Source organism: Hyperolius riggenbachi, chromosome 1, assembly GCF_040937935.1.
Source record: "Hyperolius riggenbachi isolate aHypRig1 chromosome 1, aHypRig1.pri, whole genome shotgun sequence".
NCBI classification, from domain to species: Eukaryota; Metazoa; Chordata; class Amphibia; order Anura; family Hyperoliidae; genus Hyperolius; species Hyperolius riggenbachi.
Genome location: NC_090646.1, coordinates 169968802 through 169988455, shown reverse-complemented (window position 1 = coordinate 169988455; position 19654 = coordinate 169968802). Strand labels below are relative to the sequence as shown.

The 19654-nt window shown below is 43.3% G+C and overlaps 1 long non-coding RNA gene across 1 annotated transcript in view; it reads right to left on the bottom strand.

The window, feature by feature from the left end:
* Window positions 1-6604: 6604 nt before the first annotated feature.
* The window catches only part of LOC137569499 (uncharacterized), a 165097-nt gene continuing 152047 nt past the window's right edge, over window positions 6605-19654 (bottom strand). Inside the window, exon 2 of the long non-coding RNA XR_011030992.1 lies at window positions 6605-8341. This is a non-coding gene — a long non-coding RNA (uncharacterized lncRNA). The remainder of the gene's footprint in view (window positions 8342-19654) is intronic.

Sequence of the window (19654 nt, the reverse complement as noted above, 5' to 3'; positions counted from 1 at the left end):
GGGGTGGCAGAGGTGGTGGGTGGGTCAGACTCAGGAGAAGAGTTGTATGATGAGGATGATGATCGGGACCATCTGTATGTGCCTCAGAGTCCGACCCCGGAAAACATGTTGTATCGTGTGTTTAGGTACTAAAATCTACGTTCCCAGTAGTGTTGGGCGAACAGTGTTCGCCACTGTTCGGGTTCTGCAGAACATCACCCCGTTCGGGGTGACTATATAGCAGACTATATAGCATTGTGTTTACTGCCACTCTGTGTACACGGCTCAGCCACACTATATAGCATTGTGTTTACTGCCACTCTGTGTCTGCTGGGAACAGTAGTACACCGCTCACCCGCCACTGTATAGCATTGTGCTCTGTGTCGCTGCTGGCAATAGTGGTACACCGCTCACCCACCACTGTATAGCATTTCTGTACTGCCACTGTACTGCTGCCAGTCAGCGTGTACTGTAAGGATAAGTGAAATGAGGAAGAAATCCGGTGAAAGAGGGAGGGGCAAGGGAAGAGGTGTTTCCCCTGACGGTTGTGCTGGGGAGCTCTACTCCACGGCGGCGGCCCCCCACAATGACATATGACGAGTTTGAGGAGATGGAAGAGGAGGGTATGGACAATGTGGACATAGACCCAGATTTTGTTTGTGAACAAGAACATCGCCGTCGTAGCAGCAGCACAGATGAGTCTGTTGAAGAACCCACTGCTGCACGAGTTCGCCTTGTGCCACAAGGTAGGCGGCGCGCAATTTCAGGCACCACAAGCGTGGAAGTTCAAGTGAGAGGCAAAAGAGGCGCAAACAGAAATCGCCAGCAAGGCAGGTGCTCCAAAGTCTGGGCTTTCTTTGAAGACTGCACTGAGGATGTTACCATGGCGATTTGCAAGGTGTGCAAGACCCGCCTGAGCAGGGGGAAAAGTATTAACAACCTCTCCACCACCAGCATGAGCCGCCACATGCTATCCAAACATCCCACTCTGTGGGCAAACGCGGCAGGACAGGGTACCACCAGCAACACTGCCTCCCTTGGGTTCACCAGACTCACCACCAGACCCGCCTCAGCAGCAGCAGTAGCCCAGCCATTGCGTGGTTCAAAACATTCAAAAAAATCAGATGACGCTGACACTGTCACTTTCCGGAGTAGTGCTCTTGAGGTCTCCCAGTGTTCATCAAACACAACAACCAACAGCCCTTCGGTGTGCAGCCCTACGGTTCAGTTGTCTGTCTCGGAGATGTTTGAGCGCAAGAGGAAATTGCCAGCAAATGACCCCCGGGCCGTGGCAGTAAGAGCCAGCATAGCCAAGCTTCTGGCCTGCGAAATGCTGACATATCGAGTGGTGGAGACAAACAGCTTCAAGGGCATGATGTCAGTGGCCATCCCACGTTACGTGGTTCCCAGCCGCTACCACTTTGCGCGCTCTGCAGTGCCTGAGTTGCATGAGCACGTGGTCAGCAAAATAACCCTAAGCTTGAAGAATGCCGTTGCCTGCAAGGTTCACCTCACCACTGACACCTGGACGAGTGCGTTCGGCCAGGGTCGATACATCTCCCTTACCGCGCACTGGGTGAACCTTGTGGAGCCTGGCAGCGATTCCTCACCTGCTACGGCGCGGGTGTTGCCCACGCCGCAAACACCTGCACCGCCGTCCCTCCCACTGGATAACAGCAGCACCTACCTCTCTGACTCCTTCTCCTCCAACGCATCTCAAAGCTGTACCTCATCCGGAAACGCGAACCCAGCACCAGCAGCAGTAGGATCGTGGAAGCAGTGCAGCACAGCTGTTGGCATGCGTCAGCAAGCGTTGCTGAAGCTGATCTGCCTTGGGGATAAGCAGCACACAGGGGAGGAAATTTGGAGGGGAATAAAGGAACAGATGGATTTGTGGCTGGCACCGCTGGACCTGAAACCGGCCATGGTTGTGTGTGATAATGGGAGTAATCTCATTCGCGCTATAAGGTTGGCTAAGCTGACACATGATGAAGAAGAGGAGGAGGAACAGCTGGAGTTGGAGCAGGAATTTCCTGCCACCACTGACGAGGGCCAGAGCGGTGCACGTTGGACTTCCACAATTCAGCGCGAATGGTCAGCAGAAGCAGACCAGGAAGAAGGTGACGACTATGATGCATCACAACAACTATCACAACGCTCACAAGAGGATGATGAGGATTCTGGTAGGACTCTGGCACACATGGCTCAATTCATGCTAGACTGCATTGAACGCGACCCACGCATTGTGCGCATTCGGGACAACACCAATTACTGGGTTTATATACCCTTCTGGATCCACGGTACAAACACAATGTTCCAAAACTGCTTGAAGAAAGAGTCTGACAGGTCAAAATGGAAGAATACCAGCAGGCCCTTGTGGAGACTTTAGAGAGGAGATTGACATCCTCCCCCTCCTCTAGCCAGTTGTACGCCGACAGACTGACTTCCGCAAACCCAGGACGACCAGGAGGGCAGCAAACAACACAAGCCGCAGCTAGTGCCCAAAAGGGAATGGTATCGGCAGTGTCCTTGGAGTGGGAAAATTTTCTGACACCCATGCAGCAGCAGCCCACTGAACAGCAAGCGTGCAGATCCACCTACAACACCGATCGCCTGGAGAAGATGGTCAAGGACTACATGTCAGATGGCGTAGCTGTGTCTAACAATCCATCTGCACCCTTCAACTATTGGGTATCGAAGCTAGACACCTGGCACGAACTGGCAATGTACGCAATAGAGGTGCTGGCTTGCCCGGCAGCCAGCGTTATGTCGGAACGCTGTTTCAGTGCTGCCGGAGGCATCGTCACAGATCGACGTATCCGCCTCTCCACAGAAAATGCAGACCGTCTGACTCAAATTAAAATGAATCAATCCTGGATTGGAAACGACTACGCAACACTCCAGGACCCCAACCAAGTAACATGACCAATGAACATCTGGGATGGTTTAGCGTTTCCGGTCCCTGTTTATTGAACCTCTCATCTGTATTACATTTATGACTGCATGGCGGCAAAAAGCATTGCTGCTATATCCGCACGCTTTTTGTCCTCATGCAAGGCCTGGGTTGTTGTGTCTCAAAAAGCATGGCCTTCTCCTCCTGCGCCTGCTCCTGTTCCATCACGTGTGCTGCTGCTGCTGGGTTAGCGTTGCCGGTCCCTGTTTATGGAACCTCTCATCTGTATTACACTTATGACTGCATGGCGGCAAAAAGCATTGCTATATCCGCACGCTTTTTGTCCTCATGCAAGGCCTGGGTTGTTGTGTCTCAAAAAGCTTGGCCTTCTCCTCCTGCGCCTGCTCCTGTTCCATCACGTCTGCTGCTGCTGGGTTAGCGTTGCCGCGTGGTCCCTGTTTATTGAACCTCTTATCTTTATTACATTTATGACTGCATGGCGGTACAAAGCATGCTATCCGCACGCTTCTTGTCCTCATGCAAGGCCTGGGTTGTTGTGTCTCAAAGCGTGGCCTTCTCCTCCTGCGCCTCCTACTGTTCCATTACGTGTGCTCTGTGCTGCTGCTGCTGCTGGGTTAGCGTTACCGGTCCCTGTTTATTGAACCTCTTATCTTTATTACATTTATGACTGCATGGCGGTACAAAGCATGCTATCCGCACGCTTCTTGTCCTCATGCAAGGCCTGGGTTGTTGTGTCTCAAAGCGTGGCCTTCTCCTCCTGCGCCTCCTCCTGTTCCATCACGTGTGCTGCTGCTGCTGCTGGGTTAGCGTTACCGGTCCCTGTTTATGGAACCTCTTCTCTTTATTACATTTAGGACTGCATGGCGGTAAAAAGCATGCTATCCGCACGCTTCTTGTCCTCATGCAAGGCCTGGGTTGTTGTGTCTCAAAGCGTGGCCTTCTCCTCCTGCGCCTCCTCCTGTTCCATCACGTGTGCTCTGTGCTGCTGCTGCTGCTGGGTTAGCGTTACCGGTCCCTGTTTATTGAACCTCTTATCTTTATTACATTTATGACTGCATGGCGGTACAAAGCATGCTATCCGCACGCTTCTTGTTCTCATGCAAGGCCTGGGTTGTTGTGTCTCAAAAAGCGTGGCCTTCTCCTCCTGCGCCTCCTCCTGTTCCATCACGTGTGCTGCTGCTGCTGCTGGGTTAGCGTTACCGGTCCCTGTTTATGGAACCTCTTCTCTTTATTACATTTATGACTGCATGGCGGTAAAAAGCATGCTATCCGCACGCTTCTTGTCCTCATGCAAGGCCTGGGTTGTTGTGTCTCAAAAAGCGTGGCCTTCTCCTCCTGCGCCTCCTCCTGTTCCATCACGTGTGCTGCTGCTGGTGCTGGGTTAGCATTACCGGTCCCTTTTCCTGGAACCTCTTCTCTGTATTACATTTATGACTGCATGGCGACAAAAAGCATGTTACCTGTGCAAAGAAACATGACATTTTCCACATTTAAAAGACAGTTTTTCCTTCGAAACTTTACAATCAATTTTTTCAAAAACTATAAGCTCTTTTTCAAATATTTTTTTTCCTCTTGTACCCACTCCTAAGGTGCACATACCCTGCTAATTTGGGGTATGTAGCATGTAAGGAAGCTTTACAAAGCACGAAAGTTCGGGTCCCCATTTACTTCCATTATGTTCGGAGTTCGGCGCGAACACCCGAACATCGCGGCGATGTTCGGCGAACGTTCTCGAACCCGAACATCTAGGTGTTCGCCCAACACTAGGCTTGGGTGAAATTGATGCAGAGGAGTGGTGTCTGGTATAAGGGCTGTGCACACTACGCTAATTTTCTCTAGAGATGTATTTCAAGGCATTGCATAGAGTTTATTTTACTCTGGTAAGGTTGAGTAGTGTGCATAATTCCCTCAGCCTAGAGTGCACGAAATGTCATATGGAAGAGGATACTTTTCTACATATGTTGTGGAACTGAGACACATTGCAGACCTTTGGAGAGAGGTCAGTAGCATAATATCTGATCTGTTATAGCTTCCTGATGGTTTGTCCTCCCCAAACCATGCTTCTAGGCCTAGCAGGACACTTAGGCCTGGGCCACACTAGCTCCGGGTGCGGGACGCATCCGCGGTCCGGGCTCCGATTTTCAAAACCCGGAACGCAAACGGATCCGTGCTGCCTTTTTTGCAGCACACGTTTTGGATCCGCTTGCGTTTTTTGTTTTTTTTTTTGCTAGAGGGGGTAGCAGCCAGGACGGGGGGCTGCGGGCAAAGCGGCGGCCAGGGGGGTCACATCCCCCCCCCCCCTTGCTCACCTGGGTGCCCCCCGTCCCCGCTCCCCCTCCAGCTCGCATATAATGTAATAATTTGTACCTAATGAAGTTCGTCGAGCCGGGCACTTCCGCCCACACCGCTCGCCGTCACTTCCTGCAATGTCGCCCTCTGTATTTCAGTGGGCGGCATCGCAGGAAGTGACGGCGAGCGGTGTGGGCGGAAGTGCCCGGCTCGCCGAACTTCATTAGGTACAAATTATTACATTATATGCGAGCTGGAGGGGGAGCGGGGAGGGGGGCACCCAGGTGAGCAAGGGGGGGGTAGATGTGACCCCCCCTGGCCGCCGCTTTGCCCGCAGCCCCCCGTCCTGGCTGCTACCCCCTTCAGCATGGCGGCCCCCTCCTTCACCATGGGACACTGGAAACTGATCCGTTTCCAGTGTCCCAAAATGTCAGTGAAGAGGGAGGCCCGTTTCCCCATTGATTTTCACTACCCGTACGTGTATACGGGTCCGTGAAAAATGCTGCAAGTCCGGACTCAGCGTTCCGGGTTTAAAAACGTATTCCGCGGATCGCACGCGGATACGTTTTTAACTTGAGTGTGTGCTGTTCCTATTTTTAACATTGGTATCCGTGGCTACGTTTTTCGTCCGGGACAAAAAACGTAGCTACGGATACGTTTTTAAATTAAGTGTGAACTAGCCCTTAGCTACAAATCATAAACCCTTAAGGTGACCATTAACGATACAATTTTTCACTAAATGTGATCTTTAGATGCGATTTGAATGATCGTAAGTAATCTGAAGGCAATTATCGTATGTTCACATTTACTGAATGATTCTTTCTTCAAATGCGATCATATTTCACAATGTTCAGATCGATTTTATCCTATAAAGCAATTGACCAAAGAATCATTCACTATCAATTGCCTTCATACATAGCAAATTTTCTATACAATTCGATCGTAAAAATTGCATCAAAAGGTCGCATTTGGTGAAAAAATTGCACCGTTTTTGGACACCTTTATAAGATTTAATTATCCATGTAGGGAAATCCTTCTTCTTTGGAATAAGCCCAATACATCTACAGGTTCCAAATGGATGGACACAATTACAAGATGGCATTTTGGAACAGACATTGTCTAGAAAAATGTAATAGAATTTGGGATGTGTGGTCATTCACTTATGACAATAGCACCAGCTAGCCTAATTTGCTAACAATATTTTGTTGATAGGTGATAGCATTGTCCTTCCTGTTTTTAGGATGAATGGGGACATTGAGATATAAAAATAGGTATAAAAAAATGTTACTAAAGAATAAAATGACACACACACACACACACACACACACACACACACACACACACACACACACACACACACACACACACACACACACACACACTTTCTCTCTCTTTCTTTGAGAAAATACAAACACAACTGAATTTAGTGTGTAGACAACCTGCTTTGGTTTTATTCGAAATACAATAAACCATGAAAATACTGCGTGTAAAAACATCTACTTTCTCAACTTTACCAAATTGGATTTTTTTTCTTTCTTTTTTTTTTTAAGAGAACCAGTCGTCTCTTAAATAATAAACCCATATCCCATGGTATCTGTAGTACTTTAAAAAATGGTTTAGAAATATTTGTCGTCCATTCCAGTGGCACAATCCCTTCTGCAGGCAAGATGCTCAATTGAGATTCAGAGCTCTGCCAGTTTAGATGGATCCAAACCCCTCCTCTTCCTGTCAGCACAATCATCAGACTTCTGGGTCCATCTCCTGTCTGGATTATGCCTGGTGTTGTTAGAAGATAGCAGCTCCTCTCATTTGCTTTTTTACTATCACTGACTATGCTTTGAAGATGTTGGTGCCCAGTAAGTCCAAGATGATATTTTAACTAAAGCTGGACTTTTGCATCAGCATCAACATTGATATCAATAATTAGAGTAGTGTAAACCTTCTAGGGGGGAGTAAAATACATGAAATAGGGGTGGGCTCATATCAGGCTCTCTAGCACTGAAATTCCATTTCAAGGCTTCATCATTACACAGTTAAACTGTGTTATAACGAATTACCAAAATGTTTTTTTGTTTTGCTTTTTATTTTTTGCAAGTGCTGTTTTGTGGTTCTTCTAGTTTCACGTTTTCACCCACATAACAGGCTGGTTCAATAGCCTCTAATTCAGTAAAAAGAACATTATCAACAACTATCACACCAAACATAACATCCCGGTTTCCTAAAGCTGCCATAACTGTTCCAACCCTTACCAGCGTTCCCACTTAGAATTGGCTTTATTACTTTTTTTAAGCCACCAATGTATTACAATTGTGCAGCTTTTAAGTGCTTTTTTGACTTGACATAGGTTTACAAAGTTAAAAAACCAACAAAACAAAACACATGTTGCCCGTGTCAAACTAAAACTGCTGTTATTTATGAAAGCAACACTTTAGCAGAGATACTTTATATATAATTACTCCTATTGGTTTCTGCCATTGCCTTTTTTGAAATCATTTTGTTCAATAGAAAAACATTCAACTCAGTCAAACAATCACATATAACACAACAAAAAAAAGGAGATTTCCCCACAACTAATAAAATCAGATTATTTTCCTCCTTGCGGACATACAAAATGCAGTCTTTTTATTAAACCTCCTTTCTACTGTCTGCTCTATGCTCTCCGTTTGTGCTTGCACTGTAAAATCGATGGCAATTTTAACAAGGTGGTAATCTAATTTTCAGTTCCCTGTCACGGCTGTATTCCTTGAAGGAACAGATTATTACCTCGCCGTTGCTCAGCTGGTGTGCCTGAGAAACGCTTTGAGTACATTTTTTGAATTATACTGAGCAAGAAAAAAGAGTACTACGGTCATCAAACAGGCATGACTCCAGGTACGCTGGCCGCAGAGCTTGACTGTAAATTGGTGGAGGTCTGAGACTGAACTGGTACTGTTACCGATTCCTTGTGGTCATTGTTCTGATTAGTGGTGGTGAGGTTCTTTGTTTCAGTCTTCTTGCGGATGTCAGGACAGTTCTGAACAAATATGACTCGATTGTAGGCCTTTAGTCTTCTCCACAACTGGATATACACTTTACACTGCACATACATAAATACTAAGCCACCCGTAAATCCAATGGCTACAACCACGAGCTTTGTCCAAAATGGCCATTCCAGGACACCTAGAAGAGAAAAATAAGTAAGTAACATGCTCATCAAAATATCGAATCACAAAATAAATGCTTCTAAAACACTTGGAGAAGTGTTGGTTTACTGTATATTTGTATGAGTGTTATTATCAGAACCCTATGTTGGCCACACACTGGCAGATAATCAGTGAAGAGCAGAGTACATTCACTGCCACAGCTTATGTTATGATATCTGAGCCCCCCAAAAAATTATTAAATAGAGGTCTTACATGGTATCTTTAATGTATCCAGGCAAAGATAGACACCTCAGTTGCAGCTATGCAAACACATGCAATGGCAGCTTTCAGAGCAGATAAACTGTCCTTTGGGAATTTGTAATTTTTAAATGGACAATAACTGTATGGGTAATAAAAAGTAGGAAAACACATTTTTATTGAATGTTTTCTCTGAGTTTTATCCCACTGTAAATAAATACTAGCCTTTATTTATATTGCCTTTATTTATTCCTTTTTTTAATATTGGATTTCCTTAAAAGGAGAATTGTAGTGAGAGGTACATGGAGGCTGCCATATTGATTTCCTTTTAAGCAATACCAGTTACCTGGCAGCCCTGCTGAGCTATCTGCCTGTAGAATCAAACCAGAAACAAGCATGCAGCTAATCTTGTCAGATCTGACAAAAATCTCAGAAACACCTGATCTGCTGCATGCTTGTTCAGGGTCTAGAGCAAAAAGTATTAGAGGCAGAAAATCGGCAGGATAACCAGGCAACTGGTATTTCTTAAGAGGAAATCAATATGGCAGCCTCTACATACCTCTCACTACAGTTCTCCTTTAAAGCAAGCCTAAACTAAATTTTGCTTCACTTGATCTCATCTCTGTCATGCTCTCCATGCAGACCTTAGTTTTACCAGCATTCTGTTTCATATCGTCTCGCTGGATACAGCCGCGGAATGTACTGTCTGTGCCACAGAGGCTGCCATTTTATTTTCTCCAAATTCTAAAAATTCCACGCATAACTCATGATTCAAAGAGGAGCATAGAGGCCATGGGCTTGATTCACAAAGCCGTGATAACTCTTATAGTGCGTGTTAGCGGTTTTAGCGCACAAACACGAATTTGTGCATGAAATTGTGGCCGTTTTTGCAAGAAAATGCTAATTTCTGTGTGAAAACGGATGCGATTTCGCGCGCAAATTCACGTTTGCATGTGAAAAACATTACATATAGCAGGCGCAAAATGCTAGCGCGACCGTGATAAGAGTTATCACGGCTTTGGGAATCAAGCCCAGCAAGGACACGTAATAAGTCAGCACTGTTCACAAATTCACCACTTTTCACTATAAAAGCTGATGGGGATGTAACTTATTTCTTCTAAAAAGAAAACTTGAAATGTATGGAATAGTCTTTGTGAGGGGAACACAACCATAGCTGTGGTTCCCAAAACCATTCCTTTTAGTTCAGATACTCTTGATGCTGTGTGCAACAAAATGAAAAAAAAAAATCTGTTGCGGCTCAAAGGATGAACTGAGTGGGCACATCTTTTTTTTTTAACCTAAATAACTATGTAACTGTGGCCACTATTCAATTCACGTTTTCTCCTAAGTTTTCTCCTAGGTGATATTTTCACACCTCGATGCACTGCCATTTAAGCCACAGCAAGGAAGATAATAATGTGACTAATTTTGACAGTACTTTTTCACCTACTTTTTGGTATTTTTTTTAATTGCAGAGTGCTGAAAAGTTATTGTAATTGGAAGATGAAAAAGTATCTCCTAGTAGAAAATGTTGGAGAAGAAGTACATTGAATCCTTATTATAGCCTGTAAGTCTGAAAGTCTATTCTTAGTGCTCTAATCAGAATGAGACTGAAATCACATTCTATGGCACAATCATAGGGTAAAGCGGGACAGTTCCTCAATAGCACTGATCCTGGTCATGTCTCAGTACCCTGAAAAAAGAATTATGACTGTCATTCATGTGTACTGGACGGAGGCGCTTTGCTGGTTCTGCCTGACCTAGCAGTTGCTCCTGTTATACAGCCTGATGAAGTGGCTATAGACCACTTTTGGAGTAACAAATAAAAGTAGTTTTCTACAGCAAACATACTATTTTAAGTCTACTTGGGGAGGTAAGTCCACTGCTACCTCCCATTTTAAACTGTTCTTAAATATTTTATTCTATACTGGCGCCTCTGTTCAAACCATCACCTAATGTTTGCCAAGGTGCACATGCACAACCCCAACACTTGTGATATTTTTGGACTTCAAATGGACTATATTGATACTGGCACATCAGAGACACTGCCATTCCTCTGATAGAACAGCATGCATCCTCTCTAAACAGCGTATTTGTACTATGTAACTATGCTGGCTTTCCAGCGAGAGGGAAATGTGTCTGCCATGAGACTTATACACACTCTGGCATTATTCAGAACAATCAAAGGAATATACAACTGTATAAAATGAATGAAAATCAACAGGATACCTGTCATTCAAAGAAAAACGGATAATATGATTAAATATGTCATTACCCATAAAGATTTATCTTAAGCAGGAGGATATTGGTGGCAACTGTTATGAGATATCTTATGCTTTGCTTTCATATTGTATGACATTATGACAATGTTCAGTTATTTTATTAAAATAAACACAGCTTTCTGGAAGAATGAGGTTGTGCAGTTTTCTCAGCTAGAAACAATTTCAAGCAAAGTATCTCTTATTGTAAAAAGGAAAAATGTTAATTTCCCACCAAGGCTGATTTAAATAATCACACAAATCACCATGGTGATCTAGTGACTAAGTGGTTACAACTTTTGCCTTGCAGCGCCATACGGAATACAAAAGCTCTATAGTGCTTGTATATTCTCCTTGTTGTGTGGGTTTTCTCTAAGTGGTCTGGGTTTCTCATCCAACCCCAGAGAACATACTACAAAGTCAATTGGGCCTTCCTGATGCACAATAAATGCATAAAACATTATTCAAAGCCCTCTGTAAAGTTATTCTTCAAATATGTGTCTACATCAAAACTGTCTAACATAAAAAATAATGTTTAGTCCAACTTTGTGTTTTAACCAATAATACCAAGAAGTGTCTGTGTTAAAGTAGACCTGTTTGCTTACAAACAGTACATAAGAGCTAATATAGCATACAGTTACATGCAAGTTACATTGTGTTACAACTACATCATTTCTACACTTAACATTTCCCTTACCCATAGCATTACTATTATTTCAGAATATTTTGAATACATATTAAGAGGTACAAAAAAGATGTTAAAGCTTTTTATTTAAACAAGATGGTGGGGCTATGTTTCATGAAAAAAACTTACACTTTATTGCAAAAAAGCCAGCGTAGATACCGTGGTTAGCAGTGGGATTGGGTGGAGCCTGACAGCCGTTTTGCTGTTACCCACTTCCTCAGAGGCCTAACTACATAATAACGCTGTTAATACTTTCTTCAGATTTAATATATTTTAATCTTGCATTGACTAGGATTATGAGTTGATTTCCAATTTTAACTGAAAGTAGGAAATGGTCTGCATGTGTTTGCATTATGGTGAGTAGTCTTACTCACAAGTGACAATATCAATGTTGTTCTGTAACTAGCTAAAAAGAAACTTGTCAGTTCCAGGTAGTTGCTTAGCAACATCATCCCAGTGGCTAGTGATCACTGGCTGTAATGTAAAGGCAGGAGTGTGATATACAGCTTTTGATTGCACCATGATTGTAGCGAATGCATCTTTACTATTGGTCTTAAAGCTAGCATAGAGAGGGTTTTTTATATTTTTTTTACGGACATCAAGGTCCATGTACACTACCTTGTAGAGAAATGTTGACACTAGGAGGCAAGTAAACTCTATCTGCAGCTCCAGTAGTATAAAATACAATAAAAAGTTTAAAATATTCAGGTGGTGGTGGTGGACCAGCCTACCTAAAAACAGACACCTCTAGACCTCTAGGTGCCAAACCTGATCTGGACTTTGAGCTGTGTGATACTCCTGTTGTTTAATGCCTGAGGAAGCGGGATTTTGCCAGTGAAACGCGTCGCAGCTTGTTCTCGGAGTGTGTGAATAAATTATTTTTGACTTTAATTGACAGCATCGTGTCTGTTTTTAGGTAGGCTGGTCCACCACCACCACCTAAATATTTTAAACTTTTTATTGTATTTTATACTACTGGCGCCTCTGTACATCGTTATATCCAGTTTTCCACCCTTGGTGGAGGGGTGATACACCCTCTTTTTCTTCTATCACAGAGAGCGACATCTTAATCCTGAGTGGGGACAGGTCTAATCTCCCTACCTGCCTATACAGTGGTTGCCTGTGCGGTAACCCATGTTTGTAAGTATAATACTTACTTGTCAATTTTTTCCCCTTGTTCAAAACTTACTACACCATATCGGGCTCTCGGTTTCTTTATTTATCTATCTGCAGCTCAGTTGATGTGCTACATTTCTGTATACCAGTATCCACCATTCTCAAAACTCTGTGTAAATTCTGATTATTTGTATTAGAAAATAATCAAGTAAATTGGTGCACATGTAATTTAATAGTAAACTTAATGTTGTTGCAAAGGAGAAGGAAAGCTAATTCTAAGTGAAAAAATAATATTGTAACGATCTGCTTGTGTGTGTGGGCACTAGCAGACAGACAATAAATAGACTTTCCCTGAAAGGGTAAAGTCTTACATACAGTGACAGTAGAAGGCAGTACAAACAGATATATATAGAATGGTCAGGCAAATCGAGCCGGCAACAGATCAGATTGGTGAGGTACAAAATCGGCAGGCAATAACAAAGTGAGTAATCAGGCCGAGGTCGGCAACTGGTCAGATAGGCAGAGGTACAGAATCGGCAGGCTAAATCTAAGTGAATAAACAGGCAGAGGTCGGCAACAGATCAGATTGGCAAGGTACAAAATCGGCAGGCAGAGAGTAGTTAGAAAAACAGGCAGAAGTCAATACACAGGTAAAACAATTTATAATAGCTGAGCTAGTATGGAATCCCCGGGGTCATGCCGGTTCAAGCCACACACGGGATTGACTAAGGTCTGAAGCCTTCACTGTGAAGTGTTAGCTAGAGCAGACAGCGAGCAAGTGTCAGAACTGAGCTTAAATAGCCCGGGTAATTTTTCCCCAATTATGATAAAAATGATTGGAAACTGAGAAAATCGCTAGGGTGTGTATATTAATTAACTGACAATCTAACACACACCATACAATCTTTAGAAAAATTAAAGAAAAATTTCCAGCATTCCAGATCGATAAAAATAGAAAAAAAAAACAGGAAATTCGATCGGATTTCTCAGTCGAATGAAAAAAAGCTTTCAATTGTTTAGGGAGATCATATTTATCGAATTGCCGTAAAATCGGATCATTTTATTGTATCATGTGTGGCCACCTTTAAAGGAGGTTTAGGGACAATGGGCAATATCCTATTATACTATTAATGTTTCCTGAGCTCTCTCCAAGGCGAGATTTTCAATCCTTATCAATAAAATACTTTTACTTTTAAAGCTCCCACCAAGCAGGAAATCACTTAAAACCAGCGATCTTCTACTGAAATATAAGCAAGGTTTAATCTTGAGTGTCAAAACAGAAGTAGAAAGAAATTGTGACTGAAATGAGATTTAATGCTAAGAGTAAGAGGTATATACATTAATGTATATGATAACAATAGACAGACTATATGAATTTAAAACATAATCATGTTATTTTATAGATCTGCAAACAGAATAGTGTGTACTGTTTTAATGCATTTTAAGATTTTGAATAACTATTTTTGATATAAACTGATGATAGATGTTCTATAATACAGAAAAATATGGAGCCGGTTACTGTTCCTTCCTGAACAATCTTATATTCGCACAGTATGAAACCTCTATTATGCTGAAAGCACAGATGACCTGCAGGTGCCATTATGTTCTTAGTCTGTGCTGTCCTCCTTACATTGAATTGCATACTCAGAGAATGATGCATACTCCAGGGAAATGGTTACTAATGTACAGAGCACAGGTCTAGTTTAGGCAGTTTTTTCTCCAGCACACTGTAATTCATATTATACAAAATATTAGAAATTGGAGAGGAAAATGCATTATTTACCCATCTGTACAACATACAAAAACAATGACGGTGCTGTGAATGTTGACCTATAGATGTAAACAAACTGTAATTCCAATTGAAATAGTTTGCATTCGAATACAAATTGGTATTACAGCAGGTTTTTAACTACTTAAGGACCATAACGATTAAAATCTACGCCCCGTTTTGGTGGGCTCCTGGCTGGTAGGGTCAATCAATATCAATCAACACCCGCAGTGCGCATCTGCTGTTTCTGTCGCTCTCCGCCAATCGCGCCACTCAAACCCGATGTCTCTTGCTGCAGCTCACTGCCTCTGCCTGTCTCTATGATGGCAGAGCCATGTGAGTAGGTCAGGTGTCGATTTCATTGGCTCCTGGGCGTGTCTATCAATGTAAGCTGCTCCCATTGGCTTACATTGATAGACACGGTCAGGAGCCATGAAAGCGGCTCCTGACTGGCTCAAATGACTCTGCCATCATAGAGACAGCAGAGTGGGTGTTAGAAGGATCCCGGCGTGTGGCGGTGATCCACGCGCGGCGATTCGCCGGGATTCCGTCAATGTACCAGCGGTCTCTGGTTCTTAAGGGGGCAGAGACTGCTGGTACTTAAGTGGTTAAATTAAAGTTCCAGCTTTGCTGAAAAGTAAGCATTCCCTTGTTTTCAGCTGTACATAATAGGATTATTATTAATATTTTTATTATCGATTTATAAAGCTCCAAGATATTCCATGGTGCTGCACAAAGTAAGAAAAACAAACATGGGGTACATAATGACACAGACAATGATATACTTCAAATATCGACACTCATGCAAAATACAGAATTGGATACCCCTTTTCAAAATCCGGGTTGACCCGGATCCGGATACCCAGATATCCGGATCCGGATACCCAGATATCCGGATCCAGACCGGATATCTGGATCCGAACTGTTGGGTATCCGAATAGAATCGGATATCCGACCCTACTATCTGGGTATCTGGGCAAATTCGGATATCCGGGTAGAAAACCCGGAAGTGGCCCTTTAAATTGCTTTAAAAAAAACGTTTTTGAGGGTAAATGAGGCATGTAGCATCATTCTGTTTTAAAGGGAAACAATAATTGATGATGTGGGGACTTAAAATCCCCCAAAAAACAAAAACAAAAAAAACGGCTGTTAATTAACATCAGACCTAGGTTCCAGACAGTGGTCGTGCAGCCCAACCGCACAACTGGGACATGATGGCAGTTTTCAGTCCAGACACCTCCAAAAAATTATGCAGCAATCGTGTTTTGGGTTAAATATAGGTGGTATCAGCACAGTAGCAGTGGCCTGTGGCACCCTGGCGGTGTGAGCAGCACAGGCAGCAGGAGCAGCAGGTGGCACTTGGCATGTGGACTTTTCACTTGGCACGTGCAAAGTGCCACGTGCAAAGTGCAACGTGCAAAGTGCCATGTGCCACATGCAAACACGTGCAAAGTGCCACGTGCAAAGTGCCAAGTGCAAAGTGCCAAGTGCAAAGTGCAAAGTGCCCCGTGCAAACAAGTGCAAAGTGCGACGTGCAAAGTGCCAAGTGCAAAGTGCCACGTGCAAACACGTGCAAAGTGCCACATGCAAACACGTGCACAGTGCAAAGTGCCACGTGCAAACACGTGCACAGTGCCACGTGCAAACACGTGCAAAGTGCCATGTGCAAACACGTGCAAAGTGCCACATGCAAAGTGCCACGTGCAAAGTGCCACGTGCAAACACGTGCAAAGTGCCGCGTGCAAACACGTGCAAAGTGCCACGTGCAAAGTGCCACGTGCAAAGTGCCACATGTGTTTGCACATTGCACTTTGCACGTGGCACTTTGCACGTGGCACTTTACACATGTTTGCATGTGGCACTTTGCACGTGTTTGCACGTGGCACTTGCACGTGGCACTTTGCACGTGTTCCTATTCCCTAATCCTAACCTAACCTAAACTGTAGCTAGCTAAGGCTAATAGCTGGCCAACAGGCAGCAGCTGGCCTGGTCTGTGCATAGAACACAAAACAGACACATAGCAGCTGCAGCAGCCCTGAGCACACACTCTGTCTGTCTGTCACATAATGAAATCAAGCTAATTAATGATTTAACAATAGTGTAGTGATAGTGAAGGGGTTAATCACTGAACAGCTTAGGTTTATCACTGTGTATAGCCCTTTGTAGGCCAGCAGCACTGGAGCATGTCTCTCAGTGAGCATTCAGCAAGCTAGGATGATCTGTCTCCTCATGGCAGCCCTCCTTATTATACAGGGGGGCTGGCCAGTGTTCCTTTCTGTGATTGGGTGCCAGGGCTTCGGCTGAAAGGCCTCTGATTAGCTCAATGAGGTCAGGTGGGGCTGGCCAGGGTCCCCCCTCTGTGTTTGGTTGCTATCGCTTCTGCTGGGAGTCCTCTGATTGGCTCCCAGGACGTCCTGGACCTCTTACAGTATTCCTATAGTCGGATATCCGTGGGTATCCGCATAGCCCAGCCAACTATCCGCAGATAGCTATTCGGATTTGCCCAGGTATCCAGGATCTGGATCAGAGGTCGGATAGCTGAAAAAAGGTCAGATATCCGGGTTACCCGGATATCCGGAATCTGGATGAACATCCCTGTTTACCATGACAAATGTAGCATGATGAATAAAATGGATAACAGAGAGCAAGCTACGAAATGAATAACAAATTCCAAGACACAAAAGGGTGAGAGAACTCTGCATTTGTGATCTTACAATCTAAAGGATTAGTGGCACATATCTAAAATTGCTTAGCTTGTATATTTGAATTGAAATTCTCAACATCTTCCCACTGTAGTTATGGAAAACAAGCACCAACTGTTGCTGCTCTGTGAAGCTAGTTACTTCTTATTTAGCATTTTTTTTTAGTATTCATATACTGCTTACATCTTATGCGGTGCTTTGCACAGTATATAGTCTTGTTGCTAAATGTCCCTCAGAGGAGCTCATAATCTAATCCTACCATAGTTATACTGTATGTCCATTGTAGTCTAGGGCCAATTTAGGGGGGAAGCCAATTAACTTAACTGTATGTTTTTGGGATGTGGGAGGAAACAGGAGTGTCCAGAGGAACCGCACGCAGACACAGGGAGAACATACTGTACAAACTCTGTTCAGATAGTGCCCTGGCTGGAATTTGAACCAGAGACCCAACTTTGCTGCAAGGAAAGAGTGGTATCCACTAAGCCACCGTGCTGCCCACTCCTGCTGGAAGGGGAAAGTATCTAGGCTGTCTATACTGGAAACTAAAGCAGCAGAGTACAGATTCCAAACTAGAAAAGAAATGAAACTCAGTTTTGGAAATCAATAACTGATACCAAATTGACAAGAAAATTTAGTTTTTAATAACATGCAATTTGTTAAAAAGTGTTTTGTAGCACTGATACATGCTTTCAATAATTTTTTATAGCATATGTGGCATATCCCTCTAATAAAATTGTAACCACAGTATGCATAAAAGAATGTCCAATTCAATACTAAACATGTTAACAATTTGCACTAGTATGTAGAGCATAGTTTTCTTCCAGCAGATGAGCTAAGTGACATTACATAAAAGAAATGAAGACATCTGGCGTACAACCAAATTTTTGCTAATGAATGCAATAATGCATGTATAATGTAATTCTCTCAAAATAGTCATTGGCTAAAAATGTAACATATTTTGTTATCTCAGTGAGCAATACGTCTTATGTGCTTTGTAACAACTGGCCTTGAAGCTAATTGCGAGCAATTGAAATGTCACGAGTTCTTGTTTGGCTTTAGATGCTGAGATCTAAATGATTATAATTATACATTTGATTGAAGGGAGGATTTCATTTTTGATATTCAGTCACAGTGAGCCAATTAGAGTGATAAAACAATGAGTTCATTTAGAATAGTCTACTTTTCCTACACTGTTGTAAGTGTGCATTTGTACTGTAAAGATAGGAAAGAAAGCTTTATTCATGTGCTCCATGGTGGTGCTTTTTATGTTGGTACAGTGTTTTAAACCAGTCAAGATGTTGTGGTAGTGGGATTTGAACTTGCACCAAGTGTTGCAATGTTTGTTTGTTTTTGTAGCTCAATTTTTAATAAAAGGTTTTTATCAAATTTTACAACACAGAGAATAGGAAAATGCACAATAGTTTGTGAAGTGAGAGAACCCAAGGTCTATGTTGTTGCTCTGAAAGGTTTAACCACTTGAGGACCGTGGTGTTAAATCCCCCTAAAGACCAGGCCATTTTTCTTCAATTGGGCCACTGCAGCTGTAAGACCTCGCTGCAGGGCCGCACAACTCGGCACACAAGTGATACCCCCCTCCTTTTCTCCCCACCAACAAAGCTCTCTGTTGGTGGGGTCTGATCGCTCCCCTAATATTTGTTTTTTTTATAAATATTTTTCTTAATTATTATTTTTTAATAAAAATTGCTATTTCTTTAATAATTTTCCCTCCATCCCTCCCTCCCCGTCAGCCTATCACAGCCATCGGCTGTGAAAGGCTTCAGCCTATCACTGCTGATAGCTTCTGTGTCCCCCAGGGGGACAGGCGTGTCACACGGCTGTCCCCAGTACAGAGCTGCCTTAGATTGCAGCGCTGTACAGTACTATTAGATGGCAGTTTTGCCGTGGGAGACTTCCAAGCGGAGATGCGCGCGTGCGCTCTCCTGCTAGCCGCATAGAAGGCCGTTCACGCCAATCAGCGTGGAGTGGTCCTGGGGCTGCCACAGCTTTCACGCCAATTGGCATGGAGCGATCGGCAAGAAGTTAAGGATTTGTTGTATTTTGCTGTCATTGTACACTGTGATTTTTTATCTGTTCATTTTAAATGAACTTCAGTTAAAAGAAATCAGGATTGTATGTAACATACAACAACATTGTATACTTTCAAAGCACCTAAATATGACATGACCGATTGCACAACAGAGAGCAGGTAGAACAGCTTCATGAAATGCCCAATCTACAGACAAACAACCGTGACGGGGGAACTTCTCCCACTTAAGCATACAGTGGGATGCGAAAGTTTGGGCAACCTTGTTAATCGTCATGATTTTCCTGTATAAACCGTTAGTTGTTAGGATAAAAAATGTCAGTTAAATATATCATATAGGAGACACACACAGTGATATTTGAGAAGTGAAATTAAGTTTATTGGATTTACAGAAAGTGTGCAATAATTGTTTAAACAAAATTAGGCAGGTGCATAAATTTGGGCACTGTTGTCATTTTATTGATTCCAAAACTTTTAGAACTAATTATTGGAACTCAAATTGGCTTGGTAAGCTCAGTG